Raw genomic sequence first — 20601 nt, 5'->3', positions numbered from 1 at the left:
AAGAGTTTGCTCATTGCCCTGTTTCTGAGGGCATTCCAGTGGGAAGCTCCTTCTCAGAACCAGTGGCAGGATGCAGTGGTCACTTCATTTCAGGTGAAGGATGGTCACTGCATATATTTGTCCTCAATGTGTGCTATAGGTAGGTTCCATATAGCCCTCTTTTTTGTTGGGTCAGTTGCAGTGAATGTCATATCACTAGAACTTGTGTCTGACCAACGAGATATTGACGGAGGTCAAATATCTGACGAAGACACTGTGTCTGATTATTCATCAGGAGGAGAGGTACATTTTCCAAATAATGTTTGATCAAACTCCACTCTGATCAGTCCCATGTGCCCAATCACATTTGGAAATCCTGGGTAATGAGAATGTTAGGCTGATTGTAAGATTCTTTACGGAACTGTAGGTGTTTTTGCCTGTGTACCTGCAATGGCATGAAACGCCTCTTTTATTGTCTGCACACGCAGGTGTCCATGAAACACTATGAAACCCGAAGGAAATATTTCTGAGACAGTCTTTACGAATTGACTGGCAAGCTGTTCTATTAGACAGATTTTCCACGTTGCCTACAGTATATAAAAAAGTGCCGCTTGCAGGAAACCTCAAAGCAATGCTTACTGTCTGTGTGATTGTGAGACCCCGACTACGCCGAGTTTGACTTCGAATATAAGGTGCTAATAAATCTTTAAGGTACAATATTCCCACCCGGCTAAAGCGGTATCTTTCGACAATAATTTCATCCGGGAACAATAAAGGGTCTTGCCGATCTCGCAAAACCCTGAAATTCTCTGCTTATAATTTGCGTACCGATAGTAATTGGTCGCACATTCATGAACGGCGAAGCTATGACTGAATGAATTCCATGCACGAAAACTGATTAAGTGTGTGAGCTAATCCTTGTTTACATAGAACTAACCTGCTCCAAACAGGTTTTTTGGAACTCTTGCTGGATGTGCTGTCATAGCAGCACAACTAAATCCTCAAACCTGCTTTGGTATAAAGGGCTCATTTATAATTCATGCTCAGAACGCGTACGCGCCCGCATCATGGCTGCCTCGCATTCCCAGCGTTCATTTCACGCGTCCTCTGAGCAGGTCCTCAGAAATTAGCGCGACGCGTGCGCGAGTTGCAGTACCAGCAAAAAGTCGGGGGGTGCAATGTGCTAAAAGTCGGAACGTGACGTCAGTGTCTCTGTTTACTATCTACATGTGACAGAAAGCCTCTATGCAGATCCTACGGGATGAATGCTTCGATGTGGTGAAGCAAAATGCCGACATACAGATGCATTCGTGGTGCTTTTATATTCAAGCGTCGCATATTCCCGAACGTAATGACATGATACATTTTAAAAGTCTCACATACCATCTTTTGTGCCGTGTTTTTTTATTTTTACAACTTAACAACAGCAACATAATGTATTGCACTGTATTTGAGCCACTGAGAAAAAAATAAAGGACACGGTGAAAACGTGTATTTTGTGATTAAAGTGGAGATTTCGGCTTTCATCACGAAATGTCCAATTTAACCTCGTAGTTTACTTTATCATTAATGCAGACCATCGTAAACGTCATCCCAGTTTTTAATCGCTACGGGCTTCTTGGACCTGACAGCAGCAGCAAGCAGCAATAGATCGCCACACAGAACACGTGACATGTATGATATTCCAACTCTCTGCACATTTAGAATCTTTAGATTTGTACTTGATACCACTTTCATGATGAAATGCATTAGTGTATGTTACATTTTACATATAATTTCGTTTAAAAAATGAATACTGTTAATAATTACACACATTGGGGTGTCACGGTGGTGGAGAGATAGCACTGCTGTCTCGCAGGGAGTTATGTTGCTGATATTTCCTGCTTGTATTCCACACTGTGCTCCGGTTTCCTTCCAAAGATATGCAGATTTGGGGATTTGGTGCCGCTAAAATGACGCTAGTGTATGTGAGTGCTTGTATTCACCTTGCGATCAGCTGAGGCCTCCTCCAGGAATTGTTTCTCACTCGTGCCCAATGCTTGCTGGAATCACATCACACATCCCTGGATTGATGGATTTAATCAAGAAACATAATTTTCAGAGATATTGAGGTAAGGTGTCCTCAGAATTTAATGAGTGTTCCAGGCAATTCACATCACAGAGAAGCCGAAAATGTTCTTACCACGATAATATCTCGCACTACCACCTGGTGGATTCCTCCAGATTTACGTAAAGTACGTGCGCAAGTATAAACACTACAATGCTTGCGTAGCAGGAGCGACCGCTGCAGCATGCGTCGCGTCGCGTGAAGTATTTATAACTCCAGCCTAACTCCGGCCTTAGACCTTTAGGAGTGAGAAGATGGGCTGAGGATCATCAGTTTTTCCACAAATGTATGAGGAAATCATTGAAATATGGAATTAGGGATGGAAGCCTAAGATGACTGCCAGTGATCTCCAATTCTTCAGGAGGCACTGCATCAAAAACTTGTTTTTCATCAATTAGTGATACAATAACATGAGCTCAGGAGCTCCATGGCAAACCTTTATGACATAACACAATAACATAGTTACTTCCACAAATGCCAGTTACGATTGTACTGTGCAAATAAGAAGCAGAATGTTACCAGTGTCCAGAATGGCCATCGACTTCTCTGGGCTTGGAGGCCTCTGGGATGGACTGTCATACAGTGGAAACGTGTATTATGGTTGGATGGATCAATATTTAAGGCATCTCCTCCAAAAACAAAGAATTTAAAGACCATCTGGACTGTTAGCAGCTACTTTTATGACTTCAGAAACCAGCGTCTGTGATATGTGGTTGTGCTTGCAATTCTGAGAAGGCCCAATGAATGCCAAAATATACGTACAGATTTTGGAGCAACATATGCTGCCTTTAAGACTGACATCTTTTCATAAACGCTGATGCATATTTCAGCAAGACAAAGCAAAAGCACAAAGGTATGGCTATATAGGATGAGGGTCTGGGTGCTTGACCGGCCTGCCTGCAAAATGTTGCAACGAAGACCAAATTCCACCTGGGCCATATGATAAACTGGTGTCTTCAGTACCGAAATGTTTAGTAAGTGTTCAGAGAAGGAAAGGCATTGTTATATAAAGTTGTAAATGGTTTACACTCCAAACTTGTTTTGGAATATGTTGCAAGTATTAAAATCAAAATAACTTTATTTCTGAAAAAAAACAGTAAAAGCATTAGTAACATCAAATAATGAGCTGTTATATTGTTTTCAGGTCGAATATCATTTACTGTTATTAACTAATTATTTCTTTCTGTTTTTATTTGCATTTTCCATACTGTCCCAAGTTTTTCCGAGATGCTTTTGCGCTCAACTTAATGGAAATGTTTTTGGGATATGGGAGGAAAATCGACATGAAGATGGTAGAATAGGTAAATAACAAATACACAGTGGGTTCAGTCTTAGCCTACTATACTCCTTCAGAAAGCAACATACATGAAAAGCATTTATAAAATAACTAGGAGAAAGTGAGCACTCCTTAAGGCCTTGCCACATTAGACTAATTTTCCAGCAATTTTTAGTTGCAGACTTCATTTACTTAATCTCAGCGAGGCAGAGGCAGTCATAGTGCGCTTCCATGATTACCAGTCATGTAGTATGACATTCCAAAACACCGGCCTGTAACTTTGGTTTGACTTTGTCTCTTGTCATAGGAGTAGGCTGTGTGTGTGCGACAGCGGACGACTAATGAGTGCTCAGTAAGAAGTACAATGTAGCTACAAGGAATAAGGGACACACTTACTTTGGATTTTGTTGATCTGATTTTGCTAGTTTTATGTACAACAACAGAATGCAAAAAAAGGCAGTGATTGCGGCTGAACTCATTATACAGCCTTCACATGTATTACTGCCTGCCAGAACAAGGGGAGGACGTGCAGGTAGGGGGTGGACAGTTTCAGATACCTTTGTATCCACACAGAGGACCTGACCTGGTCCAAGCATATTGACAAATTGAAGAAGAAGGCACAACAATGTCTTTACTACCTCAGACACCTGAGGGATTTAGTCTGTCCTCCCAGATTCTAAAGAATTTCTATAAGTCCAACATCGAAAATATCTTGACAGGAATTCTTACCTCTGTGTTTTCTAACGGAACAAGGCTCTGCAGAGAGTGGTATGGTCAGATGAACACATCACTGAGTGTGCACTCTCTGATTTCCAGGACATCCAAACCAACAAGTGATGTCAGACCTGCGATCATGGAAACGGTATGGCTGAATGAAGAGCAGTCCATCCGCACCCTAAATAAGAACGGTGCCTAGAGCTACGTAATGCCCTATTGTTAATTCTCCTACATTATGTTATTCATTTATGAATTGTATATTTTTGTAATATTGATATCAAATAATTAACATCAAAAATGGGTTATATTGCTTTCAGGTCAAATATCATTTGCTGTTATTTACTTAATTAATTTTTTTTTTATTTTTTTTTATTAATTTTATTACAATCCATACAAAGCAATCAAGTTTTACAAAAAAAAATTAGTTAAGAACAGATCGATCCCCACCTCTGAGAGAGAGAGCAAGCCAAAGCCGCGTTAAATTTTAAGGCTTGTAAACATACCTAAATTAATAAATTCTCTGTGCTTTATGAACTTATTTTAAAATATTACTGATTAGATCCTGCCATGTTTTGAAAAAGTCTGTACAGATCCTCTAACTGAGTATTTGATTTTTCCAATTTCAAATAATATAACACATCAGTTTCCCACTGACTTAAAAGAGGAGAGTTTGGGTTCTTCCAGTTTATCAGAATAAGTCTGCGTGCCAACAGTGTAGTGAATGCAATCACAATTTGTTTGTCTTTCTCCACTTTAAACCCTCTGGAAGAACCCCAAACACAGCTGTTAATGGGTTAGGAGGGATTGTGAGTCCAAGGCTGTCTGAGAGGTAATTAAAAATTTTTGTCCAGAATAATGTTAATTTGGTGCAGGCCCAGAACATGTGACCCAGTGAGGCTGGGACTTGGTTGCAACATTCACAGGTTGGATCATGCCCTGGAAACATTTAGGAGAGTTTTAGTCGAGACAGATGTGCTAAATATATAATTTTAAGTTGTATAATTGTATGCTTTGTGCATATGGAGCTCGAGTGAATTCTCTGCATTGCTACTTTCCACTCCTTTTCTGATATATTAATTGAGAGGTCATTTTCCCAGTGTCCTCTTGGATCTTTGAAAGGAAGGGATTGTAAAATGATTTTATATATTGTAGAGATGGAGTCTAACTCCTTGAAATTGAGCAATATTTTTCCAGCATGGATGAGGGTGCAAGATGAGGAAAATCTGGAAGGTTCTGTTTAACAAAGTTCCTGATTTGAAGATAGTGAAAGAAATGTGTAGCTGGAATGTTAAATTTGGAATGTAATTGTTCATAGGATGCAAAGACGTTGTCTATATAAAGATCTCTAAGCAAGTTAATTCCAAATTTTTCCAGATATTAAAACTGCATATGTTTGTGAAGGTTGAAAGAGGTGGTTCTCTTGCAGAGGTGCCACAGATAGAAGCTTCTCCGTCTTAAAATGCTTTCTACATTGGTTCCAGATTCTAAGTGAGTGGAGCACAATTGGGTTATTAGTGTATTGCCGATAACGTGTGTTTATTGGAGCACAGAGCAAGGAATACAAAGAAGTACTGCAGGATTTTACTTCTATTGCGGTCCAAGCCTGTGTATGTTCTTCTATTTGTGTCCAGGTTCTTATCGCCTGTATATTTGCTGCCCAGTAATAAAACTGGAAGTTAGGTAGAGCCATGCCACCTTCTGCCTTTTGTCTTTGTAGGGTCGCTCTTTTGATGCGTGGATGTTTTGAATTCCAAATAAATGAGGTTATTGTTGAATCTAATTGCTTAAAGAATGATTTATTAATGTATATTGGATGTTTTGAAATAAAAAGGAGCTTAGGAAGAATATTCATCTTAACAGTGTTAATTCTTCCAGCTAGTGTGAGATGAAGGGTTGACCATCTATGCAAGTCTTGTTTAATTTTTTCCATGCAGACGCGAAATTTTGTTGATAAAGAGCTTTATGTTTACTTGTGATGTTTACCCCTAGGTATTTAAACTGTTCTGCAATGATAAAAGGTAGGGTGTCTAATCTAATATTATATGCTTGAGAATTCACTGGAAAGAGTACACTTTTATTCAGATTAATTCTGAGACCAGAGATCTTTTGAAATTCTGTGAGTGCTGCTAAGACTGCAGGCACAGAATTTTCTGGGTCCGATATACTGTATACAGTACCATGTCATCTGCATATAATGAGATTTTCTGTTCCAGTCCTTTTTTGCTAATCCCCTTTATCTGATCAGTATTTCGACAATGTATTGCCAGTGGTTCAATGGCAATGCAAACAGCAGCAGTGACAAGGGCATCCTTGTCTAGTGCCACGCTCTAGTTTAAAGTAGTCTGAGCAAATGTTATTGATGCAAACTGAAGCTTCTGGGTTAGTATACAGTAATTTAATCCATGCACAAATGTTGGGCCAAACCCAAACTTCTCCAATGTAGTAAAAGGTATTTCCATTCAATCATGTCGAATGCTTTTTCTGCATCCAATGATAATAATATTTCTTGGGTGTTTGATTTAGTTGGTGAGTATATTACATTAAACAGGCTCGAAGATTTGAAGATAAGTGTCGGCCCCTAATAAATCCAGTTTGGTCTTGTGATATTACGAGGGAGCACTTTCTCCATCCTTCTAGCTATGATTTTAGAGAGTATTTTAACGTCGTTATTCAGAAGTGAAATTGGTCTGTATGATGCACATTGTAATAAGTCCTTATTTTGTTTTGGAAAGACAGTGATTAGTGCTTGGCGAAAGGTTTGTGGAAGAGATTGGTTATCTCTGGCTTCTGTAAATGTTGCTAATAGGAGGGAGCTAGCTGAGGGAGAATTTCTTGTAAAACTCTGCAGGGTAGCCATCAGGGCCTGCTGCTTTTCCACCTTGGAGTGACTTTATAGCATCTAGTAATTCTGATAATGCCAGAGGTTTATCAAGTTCCTCCACACTAAAAGCGTCTATTTGTGGTATCTGTAATGTATCCAGAAATGCATTAGATTGTATATTGTCTTCTTTAAACTCAGTAGTATATAGGGATTTATAGTAGTCTCTGAAAGTGTGCATTATATTTTTGTGTTCGATGATTTTATCTCCGTTCGTGTTAGTGATTACGAGATTGCGTTGCACTTCTTGCTTGTGAATTTGTTGAGCTAAAAGCTTATTAGCTTTCTCCATGTTCATAATAATGATGTCTGGATTTGTAAATTAGTTGTTCAGTTTCTTTAGTTGTCAAGAGGTTTAATTCTGAATGTAGAGCCTGCCTCCTCCTATGTAGAGTCTCGCTTGGTAGTTTGTCATGTTCTTCATCTATTTTAGTAATTTCGCTTTTATCTCTGCTACTTTCTTGGCTTCGGATTTATTTCTGTGGGAAAGATATGAGATAATCTGTCCTCTTAAGAAGGCCTTAAGAGTTTCCCAGAGTATTCCTGCAGAGATCTCAGGGGATGTATTTGTCTCTAGAAAGAATTTGATTTGTTTGGATATAAATTCAGTACAATTCTCGTCAGCTAATAGAAGCGGTTGAGGCCATCTGCGGGTGAGTGTATGGGGCTTAGTAATTTCAGCTCCAAGATCATAGGAGCATGGTCAGAAATAACAATAGCATCGTATTTACAAGATTTAATCTTAGGCAAGAAGTTATTATCTATAAAGAAGTAATCAATCCTTGAGTAGCAATGATGTACTGGTGAGTAGAAAGAATATGTTCTTGAATTTGGGTTTAAAAACCTCCAGGGATCTGATAAGTTGTGATCAGTTATAAACTTTGTAATTATCTTTGCGTGTTAGATGCCGTTCCCCCTGTGGAGGAAGTCCTATCTAAAAGTGGATTTAAAACACAATTAAAGTCCCCAGCCATTATAACTTTATGAGTGTTCAGATTGGGAATGGATGCAAATAAATTTTGTATAAATTCCTTATCATCAACATTAGGTGCATAAACATTTATCAAAATCATTTTACAGTTAGATAAGTCTCCCATGACCATTACATATCTCCCTTCAGGATCCAATACTACATCTGATGCTACAAATGGTACTGTTCTATGTATGAGAATTCCCACCCTCTAGTTTTCTTTGTAAAACTAGAATGGAACATTTGGCCAGTCCAGTCTTTTTGCAGCCGGAACTGATCCTTGCTTAGTAAGTGGGTTTCCTGTAAAAATACTATTTTAGCATTTAGACCTGTTAGGTGAGAAAGTACTTTCTTTCTCTTTAATTCGTGATTCAGGCCTTTAACATTCCAGCTTACGAAGTTAACTGTCCCATCATGGAGACACTGATTCTGAGTTTTTGATGTCATTTTATAGTCTTAACTGGAAGTGAGATAGTTTAGGTCTTAATTTCCTATTTCCCCAAGAGTTGTTGCCATGCAGCTTATTATTACGTTGATAGTTATAATTATAAAGATTGAGATGATAGATTAGGTATAGATCAAGCCTGCTCTCTTTCTCTCCCCTTAACCCCCACCCTCCCTTTTGCCTCCCCAAGTGAGGCTAAAACCCACTTCACGCAGTCCCAGTCCTCTGACATACCCAGAGACAGAGCACGTTCAAAGCACAACAAGCCCCATGCAGTGGCGCTTTAGGGTTAAAAGATAGAGATATCTGTTACCAATATAGTCTTTTAAAAAAAAAAAGAATTTTGCACTTAAAATATATATATATATAGTCTTCAGCAATTTTAGTGCATTAAGATGATACACCCAGATAATAAACCCGGGATGGTGTTAAAATGTGTCCAAATAAGCATAACAAGTCTTAATGCAGTAATAGCAATAACAATAAACCAAGGGTATGATATTGAACAGTCTCGTTTAGGGTAGAATGAAATAATTAGAAAAAAAAGAGAAAAAAAAAAAAAAAAAAAAAAGTAATTAAGCACAATAAAACATAAACAGATAGCCCTAGTAATACTAAGTAATAATGAGAATATATGAGAATATATGCTGATAAAACCCGTATTTTAAAACAAATAGATCAGACAGTAGATTGTTAATCCTTGCTTTATCATTAACCACCATGACTCACTATGTATCAGAATTGTCCGGGATCAGCTTTCTTAATTCTTTTCTGCTTCTTCCTTGCTAGCGAAGACATAGAATTGACCCTGCCATTCCACTTTTAGTTTTGCCGGATTCAGGAGGCTGTATTTGACACTGGCTTGCCGTAACTGCTGTTTAATGTTGTAGAAGGCTGCGTTTAGTAGCTGTTGCTGGAGAGAAGTCAGGGAAGATACAAATGTGGTTATTTTCATATATAATATCTTCCTTGTTTCTGAGGAGTGCCATCACCTCTAGCTTAAATGATAATCGTTCAAAACGAACTATAAAAGATCTTGGTCGGGGTCTAACGTTGTTTGATCGCCGCTGCTATCTCAGATTCTGCTGAGCTGCAAATTTCACAGGGTTTGAACTTTCTCGATTCTCAGGCAGACCTTCAATTCTGACATTATACCTTCTACTCCCATTTTCCAAAGCAGCCAGTCTGTCTCCGAGTTTTTCTCCGAGTTTTTTGCATTCAGAGCTGACATTTACTGCTTTTTCCTTGGCACTGGCAGCTAAATGTTCGGCCATTTCAATCCGATTCGTGAATGTCTCCTTGAGATCCTCCAATTGATCAGTAAGCGTGCTCAGTTTAACCGAGTTTTCCTGAATGCGCTCTTCAATTTTACCCAGCACCTGTCGAAGCTCAAGTTGCACCTCTTGATTTTGCTGTTATTTACTAATCACTGCTTTTTTGTTTTTATTTGCATTTTCCATACTGTGCCTATTTTTTCTGAGTTGTGGTGCTACTCACATATTCTGGTTATGAATGCTTAAGGACAACACCAATATAACATACTCAAACTCACTTAATCCAACATAGGGACTCTTTTATATTCTTCTAATGCACAGTCTTGGAGTTTAGCAACTAAACATATGTACTGTATAAGTACATATAACTGTAAGTGACAAAAAAATTTGATTTAAATGCCACCACAGAGTTGTGTAATTTGACATACCCTAGGATTTCTAGTCATGTAATCTGACATCTTCCAGCAACAAGATCAGCAACTGCAGTCGTAAGTGTCTGATATCCTCTCTGACCAGAAGTCTCGTAATGTGACATTAACTTTACAGACAGCAAATGTGCCTGTCATCAAACCTGAGTTCCCGTGAACAGTTAGTTAATTTACTTTTCATTTTAATTGGCTTCATATTTCAGTTTCAGTTTAAACTATAGTGCAAGCAGTGACATTTTATGATACATTAATAACGGGCTTTATGTTTTAACCATAATTCAGCTGTGGTCTACAAGCCCAGGCACACTTCTTAACTTTCATTCCATTATGTGGTCCCCTATATGTGATCCTTTTTGGATTTGGAGGTGCGCTTTGGTCCCCACATTTAAATTTTGTCTGAAGCCCTGCCTCTTGCCTAATGTGTTGGGAGGAATTATCTAGAAACCAGTAACGGCCACTTGACTTGAGCTTTCCTAGTTTTCATCCTCTTTCTCTGTCGTTTAGCATTCGTTTGCTCAGAGGTTGATGCGCTTGCTGCTTCCTGAGCAGCTCTTCTCTTCTCCGCCCTTGCGGCCCACTTCTTCTCTTCTTTCGTTGGCATCTTTTCGCGTTAAAACTGATTAAGTTAGTTTTTGTGTTGCAATTATTTAGTATGTTTTTCTTAATTTTTCACATAAGCTGGTGCTTAAGTCTTCAATCTTCTTCAAGAATGATTAAAGATATGAAGAGGTAGGGGAAGTGACCGCGAAGGTGGTAAGGAATGAGAATGGTGCACGTACGCATGCGCATGAGAGTTCTACAATTAAATAAAATTAAAATAAAAAGAGTAATAAAAATCATCACCCGAAAGCGGACAGTAGACGTCACGTTGTATATGTGTACCAAATATCAGGTCAATAGATGAAACGGTTTGCGAGCGACAGGTGATTTAAAATCCTGGACAGATAAACGGCCAGCCACGGTAGCGTATTATGTAAGAAGATCCTGCAAGCAACCTGGACTCCCATGTGTAATGGCAACATTTGTCCACTGGGTGGTAATCATGTCAAACAAACTGCACAGGACAACAACTGCACACATTCTATGCTGGGATATTATGGAAGGGCTTAAGAAGGTTCCAGAAATTAAAGTATTTCTGTTATTAATCCTAAAAGGTGCCTACTGTCCAGTACAAATTAATAAGATACATCATATAAGTAAGTAATATCTGAAGAAGTATTTCTGTCGAATTATATATGGATTTATCAATGCATACAAGAGGCAGGGGTGTAGCTATAATTGTCTACTTGGGTACTCTGGGTGCCCAAGAATGGCAACAGGCATAGGTACCAGTCTGAAACTGAGCATGAGAAGTGACCTTGGCAGAGGTATACAACATTCATCAAGGACAATAGAGAGTGGGTGACCCAGGAGCTGCCAAAGTTGGCAGAGAAGAGAATGAAGAACCAACAACACCGGTTTGATGGCAGCAAGATGTCCCTTCTTATAAACAGAACTACAGGCAACTGAATAGGGATACAAGGACACTGGGGCCATTAGAAGGAGATCAAACTGGGCATTCTGGTATCCACAGTGGGGCCACCCAAGATTCAAGCAATCATTCTGGGCACTGGGTGGAAGAGCCCAAAGCACAATATATCAACTCATGTGGAAGAAATTTTGAGCCTCATTTCAGGACATAAGCGAATGTTCAGATAACAGGAGAAAAATGACAAACTACAGAGACAACACCAATCAAAGGTATGATGACTCCAAGACAGGATATATAAAACTTTAAATCAATGAAATAGAACAAATTATAACTCCTTAATAAATAGGTGACAGACACAGGATAATGGGAATCAGAATAGAACAACACATCTAGCAGTCACATTAATACAAACCAATATGATGCAGGATTCATCATTTTACCATATCTGTGTAAAATAAAATAACGCAAGTGACACAAATCTAGCCTCAGCTAATGCAACGATTACAATGCAAAAAACACGGTTGTTACAAATAAGATATCCAATGCTCCAGGGTGAAGTGTTCCAAGTGTTATGGGTCCACAGCTCGCTGAGCAAAGGTTGTTTCTTTTTAAATAAATAATCACTGCACTCGAGGCGGCTTCATGAGGGGGCGTAGTGGCCATAGCAAGCCACGGGGCGATCTGCGTTGTGGGCGCTTCTCACCGTGTGCACAGGTGAGGAACTGCCCACATCCGTGATTGTTCCCGTGGCTAATGTGCTGCCGCTGCTATGGCCCCTCGCAATATAAAAAGAAGCACGAGTCGTTTGAAAAATAGATCGGAAAAAGAGAGAAAGAGAAAAAAGGAAAAGACGGAGGTTACAGGGAGCGAGGAAGCAAGTCAGTGCGAGAGAGACAGAGACACGCGGAGCGTGTGGGCGAGCGAATGAGCGCTCATGGGCAGCTGCGAGGAAGCCTGGGTGTTAGGTCTACACCCAGGGGTTGTACTTGATGTCGCTCCCGCTGAGCGAGCAGGTAGCGGGAGTGACCAGGAAAAGGCGACTGGCAGCAGAAGACTGGAAAGGCAGTGGGAGTCGCGAGGCTTGGTGTTACAGTCCTTGGTGTGAGCGTCCTGGAGACTAAGGAGTCCAAGTCTCAGGCCTGGGATGAGTGCCAGACCGAAGCCAGGATCGGGAGGTCTCCAGCCCTGTGTATGTGTATGAGAAAAGGGCAGCTGCAGAGTGCGCCTCGCCTGCTGCTAAGCCCAAGTGGGATGAGCAGGTGAGACGCTAATCGAAAAGAAACACAGAGCTTGGCATGGTTGTTGTTTTTAAAGACTGCTTCCTGAATGAACGTTTTAACCTCTGATTTTAAAAGGATTGTTTTTTGTGTGTATTTTTTTTAACCTCCACATTTCTTTAATGGATCATTTATTTAATGACTTTTTTTGAAGCACTGCACTTTATTTATTGAACACTTTGTTTTTGATTGTTTTTTAATAAAATCACTTTTGCACATTTGTACCATCCCCTTGCTCAGTTGTAGCCTCCACTGTCTAGCTCACCTCGGTTATATCTATCGATGGTGTTGGGTTCAAGGGCTCCCGAATAGCAGATGGGAGCGTGGAGCCGAACCCACATCGTCACACCAACATGACCATCAACACCATTAGGGTGTTAAGTATATAGAATCAGTGTGTCTGTGTTAGCTGGGAGTTTATTGATAAGGTGGTACAATCAGAGCTTATAAATAAACGTTCAGCTGTTTTTTTTTGTATCGAAGATTCACAAAACCATGGTAAATCCCCCTGGATACCCTATTGTTTTGCCTTGTAATTCTTACTACAAACTTTATCTCAGTATGTGGATCTCATCATACGCCATTCATTCCCTCTTATTGGATCCTTTATCAATGACTCTTCTAACTTCATGAGTCCTTCACCTGATTAGGTCCATATGACCTGATTGTCCAGTTTGTACTGTGACGTGGGGTGTTCTGTTCATAAAGCCACAATGACTCTTTCCTCTTTGTGTCCTTGGTATTATTTAGCACACATTTAACAAGGATCAAGGAAGTAGCAATTTCAAGGCAATGGCAAGATTTGCTTTCCTGACTGCAGATCAGCATTGGCAGGTTGTGGGTATAGAGTATCATGATTGTCACACGTACAAAGGGTGACTGTTGAGTACAACATAAGAAAAGTCTCAGAACACAGTGTGCAGTACAGTCTACCAATATAAAACATATTACATGTTATTTGAGCCATACTGCAGCTCGAAGGAAAAGAACTCTGAGGAATACAGCAAAGAATCCAAATTATTTTCCCTACAAAAGCAATAGGGTACATTGTACGAGTTTCGGTTTTCTGAATTCATTGAACGTAAAGTCTAATGTGTAGTGAATACATTGCAGAAAATGTGAAAAAACAGAACAGCAGTGTTATTTCAAACTTTAGAGTATGAGGACACGCTCCAATCCTTATTGGAATAAAACTGAATAAATGCTGGGATGAATTAGTACATAACAAACAATTATTAAACACTCTGCTGCTTATTATAAATAAGTACTTAATAAAGTGATCAAATTATTTCACCCAACACTCTGAAATCTTGAGACATCAAACTTTTTTCACACACTGTAAATATATCCTGTCCTATATCCTGTGAAAATGTATCTTGACATGAAATATTGTCAATATTCCGTAAAAATGTAACTGTAAATCACATGTACTATTATCGGCTGTCTTAGAAATCTTCCAACTCACAACATAAACCCATGTTCAGCTGTAGAGATTCCACCCCTCTGCTAGTTAGTACATAGCAAAGTAAAAGGTTGACACCGAGGCACTTTAAGAAGACCTCAAAAATACAACTAGTGCAAAGCACACTTAAGGAGGATAGATACAAAAAGATACCAAAGGTCTTATGTCCTCCATTACATTCCCATTATGAACCTGAAGTTGTAAGGCACCATTAAAACCTAACACAAGTTGTTCTTTTAGGTAACAAGTAGGCTGACTAGAGAGGCCCCACATAACCAATAACCAACTGTGATGGGTTTCTCATAGACAATATGTCCTTCTCAAAATGCAGCTGCATAAGTTGTTACTAGAACAAGGAAGTATCACCAAATAACTTCTATTCAATCTTAGTGCCAGCTTCCAGCTACGTTTGTGGTTAATGTCAGACTCCTTCTTACATTTACAGCTTGAAATTGCTTGGGTCCTACTCACCTAACAAAATCTAACAAAATATACATATAGGAGCAAACATTACAATTTCAAGGTGCAGGTTTACTAAAGATTCCAAGGATTCATAAAATAAGTAAGAAAACTTTATTTATATAGCACCTTTCAAAGACATAAAGTCACAAAGTGCTTCACATATACAATAAAATTTAAATACATACAGTACATACATGTACATATAAGCATGTATATAACCAATAATTAGAAAATTGCAAACATTACTTACCTAGGCATCTAAAATAAATAAAGCCTATGATTTACCAAAGGTCTGTTTAAAAGGATAAGCCTTAGGATTTCTTTGAAAATCATTTATAGTGCTCTCAGAGTGCAGGGTCAGGAGAAGTGAATTCCAAAGTCTTAGAGTTACTACCTTGAAAGCCGGATCACCACAAGTATTTAATCGAGCCATGGAATAATTAATTGTGCCTGACTAGAGGTTGTAAGAGATCAACTCTGAGAGTAAGGATAGAGAAGTTCTACCACGTATTCGGGAGCTTGGCCATGCATGGCATGATGTGAGAACAAGAATTTAAAATGAATTCTAAAGGTAATTGGAAGTCAATGTAATGTCATTAAAATGAGAGTAACATGAGATCTTCTGTTTTTTCTTTTTAAAAGCCTTGCAGCAGCATTTTGAACTGATTAATGGTAGACCAACAATGCATTGTTCAGATAAGTGAAAGGTCCATTACTAAAGCCCAAATGAGAGGCAAGAAAAGTGTGAATAAGCATCTCCATTTCAGCCCTAGATACAATAGTCCACAGTCTGGCAACATGTCTTAAATGAAAATAGCATGACTTAGTCAATGTTCTAACATGTGGTTCAAAACTCTGAGACTGGTCAAAAATAACACCTAAATTACAAATTTTAGGGTGAATATAAGAAGACAATTTACGAAGACTCTGGAGCAACAACTACCACCACAATCTTACCCTCATTTAGCTGAATCCAATATTTCATGTCAGTCAGAAATTCACTTACAACAGACAGTTTATCAAGGTCATCAGGTTTAAACGAAAAATAAAGATGGACATCGTCTGCATAACAATGACATAAAAATTATTAAAACTACTAATGACCTGTCCCAATGGCAGCATATATTGTATAATAAAAACAAAATAGGCCCTAAAATAAAACCCTGAGAAACTCCACAGTTCACTGCAGCAGGGTCACATTTTCCATCCAAACTAGAAAAGCTCCTGTTCTAAAGATAAGAGACCTACCAATCCAAAACAGAACCTGAAATACCAATAAACTGGTTTGACCTATGAATCAGGATCTGTCAAATGCTGAACTGGGATCCAATAAAATCAAGACAGAAGATTCTACTGCATCATCAGCTATTATAAGATCATTGGAAACCGTTTCAGTTGAATGCCTAGTGAAAACCAGACTGAAATTTATTGTAAATCTTATGTACTTCCAAGAACTCTGTAGGTTGCATGGCAACAATATTGTTTTAAATGAAGGGAAGATTAGATATCGAATTATAGTTTTTAGGTAGAGCTGGATCAAGATTTACTTTATTAAGTAATGTCTGAACAAAGGAATGCTTAAAATGCCTGGGTATGCAGCCTGATAGAAAGGACAGGTTTATAACAGAGACTAAGCAATTAAAACAGGTTTATTTTCAGCAGAAATGCTGTTGACTTGTGTTTTTATTTTGTTCTCCTCCTTCTCTGTCCAAATACTTTTGTCGGTCCATTGTCACATATATAATGTTGTAAATTGTCTTCTGAGTTTTCTTCATGCAAGGATGACAGCATTTTTGAGGTAAGGTTGTTAAATATACGAGGTGTGGCAGAAAAGTAATGAGACTGATTTTTTATTTACCAAAGTTTTTATTTTTTTCAAACATCAATGTTATCCCCTTCAAAGTAGTTTCCTTGGGCAGATACACACCGATGGAGACGTTGTTCCCACTGTTGGTAGCAGCGCTGGAAGTCTTCAACCGGTATGGTCTTCAGCATGTCCGTTACACTCTTTTGGATGTTTTCTAAAGTCCCGAAATGACGTCCTTTGAGGACATTTTTCAGTTTAGGAAAAAGGAAAGTCACACGGACTGAGGTCAGGTGAATAAGGGGGCTGGGGAACCACAGGAATGTGTTTTTTCGATTGTCCTTCTGCTCAGATGTGAGGTTTTTCAGCACCATTTTGGCACAGACCTTTCGCATGTGCAAATGTTCAGTCAAAATTTGATGAACGGTAAATCTGTTCAAATTTAATAGTTCACTCAACATTCTTAATGTTAAACGACAGTCTGATCTCAGTCTGTTATGGCAGAGCCCCAGCTGCCCCAAACCCCATATACAATGTCAACCACACAACAGCCAGGTTTAGATCTAGCCCTTTTATTACACTAAACACCTTGATACAGACTTCTCCACAATAAGCACAAGTCTTTTTCTTTCCCTTCTCCAATGCTCTCAGGGGAATGTAGTCCTCCTCCTCTCCCGACTCCAACTTGCTTGTGTAAGACAAAGGGACCCTTTAAACGCAGAGCTGGGAGTACTTCTGGTACGTGTGATGTGCTGGGTCAGGCAAAACTTCTATCAGACAGGGGATCTTCCTTCTAACAGCACCCTGAAACAGCCCCCAAGGACCCCAATAGGACTGTTCCCCAGAACTGCAACTATCATGCAGCCCTTGGGCACCCAAATGCAAGCTACAGAAGAGGGATGCTGCCACCCAATGTACTAGGGGGAACACACAGTCCCGGGAGGCAGTTACCCCCTGTCCTTCCATTATATTCTCCTGACTGGGAAAGGGAACTCTAATCACACCAGCCTTGATGCCCATCCACCAATGTTCCATTATGAGGGCCTCCCAGTCAATTAACCAATCCTCTATCACAGCCAGGATACCAGCCGATCCTTGCCTTCCATCATGATAGATAGATAGATAGATAGATAGATAGAGAGATAGATAGATAGATAGATAGATAGATAGATAGATAGATAGATAGATAGATAGATAGAACTTTTTTTATCCCAAGGGTTAAATTTATCCTTTTGTAGAAGTTGAAGAAATGTTATAACAGACAACCTCCCTCAAACACACACAAGTAATACAAAAAAGAGACCATTTCTGATGTTGCAAAACATAAATGAGCAGTCAAAATGAGGCATTATACATATGTAGGTATAAAAGACCCCATGTATTGCCTAAATGTCACCACTGCTTGTCTGTTTAAACTCTCCAGCCATGATGCCAGAGGAAGGAGATGAGTTGCATGTTGAATGGCATACACAAGTAACAGTTCTACTATACACCCTACACGGAATAATATTGACCCAATAAACCTATTACTTAGTTGTAATTGAACGGTCGGCTTTTTGTTTATGTCTATCAAATGGAAGTCTATCTAAATATTTTGAACCCATGTAGAATAAGATTAATGTGGTCTACTAAACGAAGACAGAAAACTCTGCAAACGGTTACAAGTGGGAGAGGCTGACATAGTGGCACATGTTATTTTTCAAAGATTGATAAGCCACCAAACTTAAAAAGACGTTTGGGTTATTATTGTCACATCTGCAGAGTGCACTACTTCTTTTACGTGCCTATCAACATGTACGACGTCGCCACCCACCGGCGGATAAGTTACATGATGTTTGAAATACTGAAGCCTTGCCAAATCCACCAAGCGACCGTCCAAGTTAAAATAAATTGACGCTCCTTAAAACCATCTCAAACAAAATGAACGAAAATCTGAAGGGTGAAGGATTGGTTTCTGGTGTTTGACGGTACTAATTAAGGGCACTATATAAACCGCGGTGAATAGCGACACCTGTTAAACAGCCTTTGCTCTTTTCAAACACCGGACTACGAATTCTATCAAGAGCTTTGTTTTGGTGCTGTGACATAAAGCGCACGTGCGAAATCTTTTTTTATCCTCTTCCAAGTCAAAAGTCATATTCGGCAGAAGACTGAAATGGGTATTCTGTGCGGGGGCGACCGCGGATCTTCTAAAATTAGGTCCGTGGGACGCTTTTTTTGGACAAGGTGTGCTTACATGATCGCACCCTTTCCTCATGTGCTATGCACCCCTCCCTAAATTTCTTTGACATTCGTCGTCAGTAACAGACTACGTACTGTTTTCCCAGTAAATGATGGCATAGTCGTGAAATCTTCCAGGAAGAGTAATTTGTCTACAAACACCTACGCCTTGCAGATACAGCAGCGCCTACACAAAAAGACCTGCACGCGAGAGCCGCGCGCCACTGGGAATTAACGGGCGGGGTCGGCGTGGGGACGCGCGCGGCGCTCTTACTGGCTGGATAGAAGGCGTGCGCGCGCTTTGCGCAGCCTCAGCCGCTTAGCCTCTCTCCTGTTTAATTTTTTTTCTTTTTTTTTGGTATCCAGGGAGGGTTCGCAACATTTGTCACCCCTGCCTGTTGTCTCCTGTCCCGCGTCCCGGTGCCGATGTGAAAGTGCGGCATAATTTGACACAAATGACAACATTCGTCCACCAACTGGTAGGCACTTTATATCTATGATTGCTTGGCATCTTTTCGATTGTAATTAGCCAAAAGTAGACTTTATCTTGAAGGCAACCAATGTGAATTGCAACTTTGATCACTTTAGTTCATCATTTGTGCTTGGTTAGCGGTTATATGAACGGTGGCTCTTGGTTGCATGAGTGCGATGTGAAAGTTGTACTTTGTGTTCGCAAATTGCGCGCACTGTTATTTCTGTTTGGTCTAGTAAAACCATCAAAATATTGGAAATTATTGATTTGCTACCAAACTAGCGTCATGTGAATTAATTTAGCTTTATTAATCTAATCATAATTCGGAAATGAGTCTAAGCAAAATAAAGAATATATATTATATATGTGAAATCTATTTCCATTTAGTGTGACCCGAAAATGTCAGCACTAGTAATAGAGTGGAAGTAACCAGTTCGGCACTGAGAACACCTGAGAATTCTGTAAATATGTATCAGGAACGACTGCGTTTTATGTAGCCAAATATCAAAAAAGCTACAAGACGTGAGCTTGGTCTGTTGAACAGCGCTTCAAAGTAAGAACCGTGGCTTTTCTTTCCGTCCATTTGCTCGGTTTGTTTAACACAAAACGGTAAAATACACGTATGTAAATAAAGCATTATATGTGCTACAGTGCCTTTAACTTAAAATCGTTTGCCAGCTTCAAATAAGTTTAATATTTTGTTTATCACGCGGGGTTCAATACTACCAAACAAATCGTAACAGCAGTAAGTAAAACTTTGAAAGATTGCAACAATGTTCGTTACAAGGAAAATATTGTTTGTTTTGTCCAGTCTCAACAATCTGAAGTTCAAAGATTTTCCCCAACCTACACTATGACTATTTTATGAGAAGTGTACGTCCACGCGGTTTTCTAATCTCTCTGTGTAGACCGGTATGCTTTCTCTTAGTATTTGAAAGATTGTGTACGTTTACTTGTAAACTCTTATGTGGCGTTAAATGAATGCATTTAATAAATAAATAGGGTCTAAACACATTATGATATGTAATCATTTAGATACCAGATATTAACTTACAAACGTGTGTCCTTCCACTTTTGTTGAAATTTCATTTACACCATTGCCTTTTCCAATGTTTCTTTAACTTTAATACAAAATTTTAAAAATGCAAAACAAACAAAAATAAGGTATTTAAGAACTGTACTGTATGTGTTGGTAGGATCACGCTTGAGCACTTAACAGACTATTATTGTATTTATTTTCGTCCTTGGTAATATTTGCAGTGTCTCTTGTCCGTTACTCTTCTGATTAGGGCCATTGCGGAGCAGCCCTGGGTGGCCCAGCTTATCAGCCCCACTCCATTATCGACGCGTCACGTACGT

At 39.3% G+C, this 20601-nt stretch overlaps 1 protein-coding gene across 1 annotated transcript in view; it reads left to right on the top strand.

Moving 5' to 3' along the window:
* The first annotated feature begins 19101 nt into the window (after positions 1-19101).
* Positions 19102-20601, top strand: part of sptb (spectrin, beta, erythrocytic) — a 180115-nt gene continuing 178615 nt past the window's right edge. The window contains exon 1 of the mRNA XM_039741459.1: positions 19102-19249. The gene's annotated coding sequence lies outside the window, so the exon portion shown is untranslated. The remainder of the gene's footprint in view (positions 19250-20601) is intronic.

The sequence above is a fragment of the Polypterus senegalus genome, chromosome 18 (genome assembly GCF_016835505.1).
Source record: "Polypterus senegalus isolate Bchr_013 chromosome 18, ASM1683550v1, whole genome shotgun sequence".
Taxonomy (NCBI): Eukaryota; Metazoa; Chordata; class Cladistia; order Polypteriformes; family Polypteridae; genus Polypterus; species Polypterus senegalus.
The sequence above is the reverse complement of the archived record's forward strand: the minus strand, read 5'-3'. Positions and strand labels throughout refer to the sequence as shown.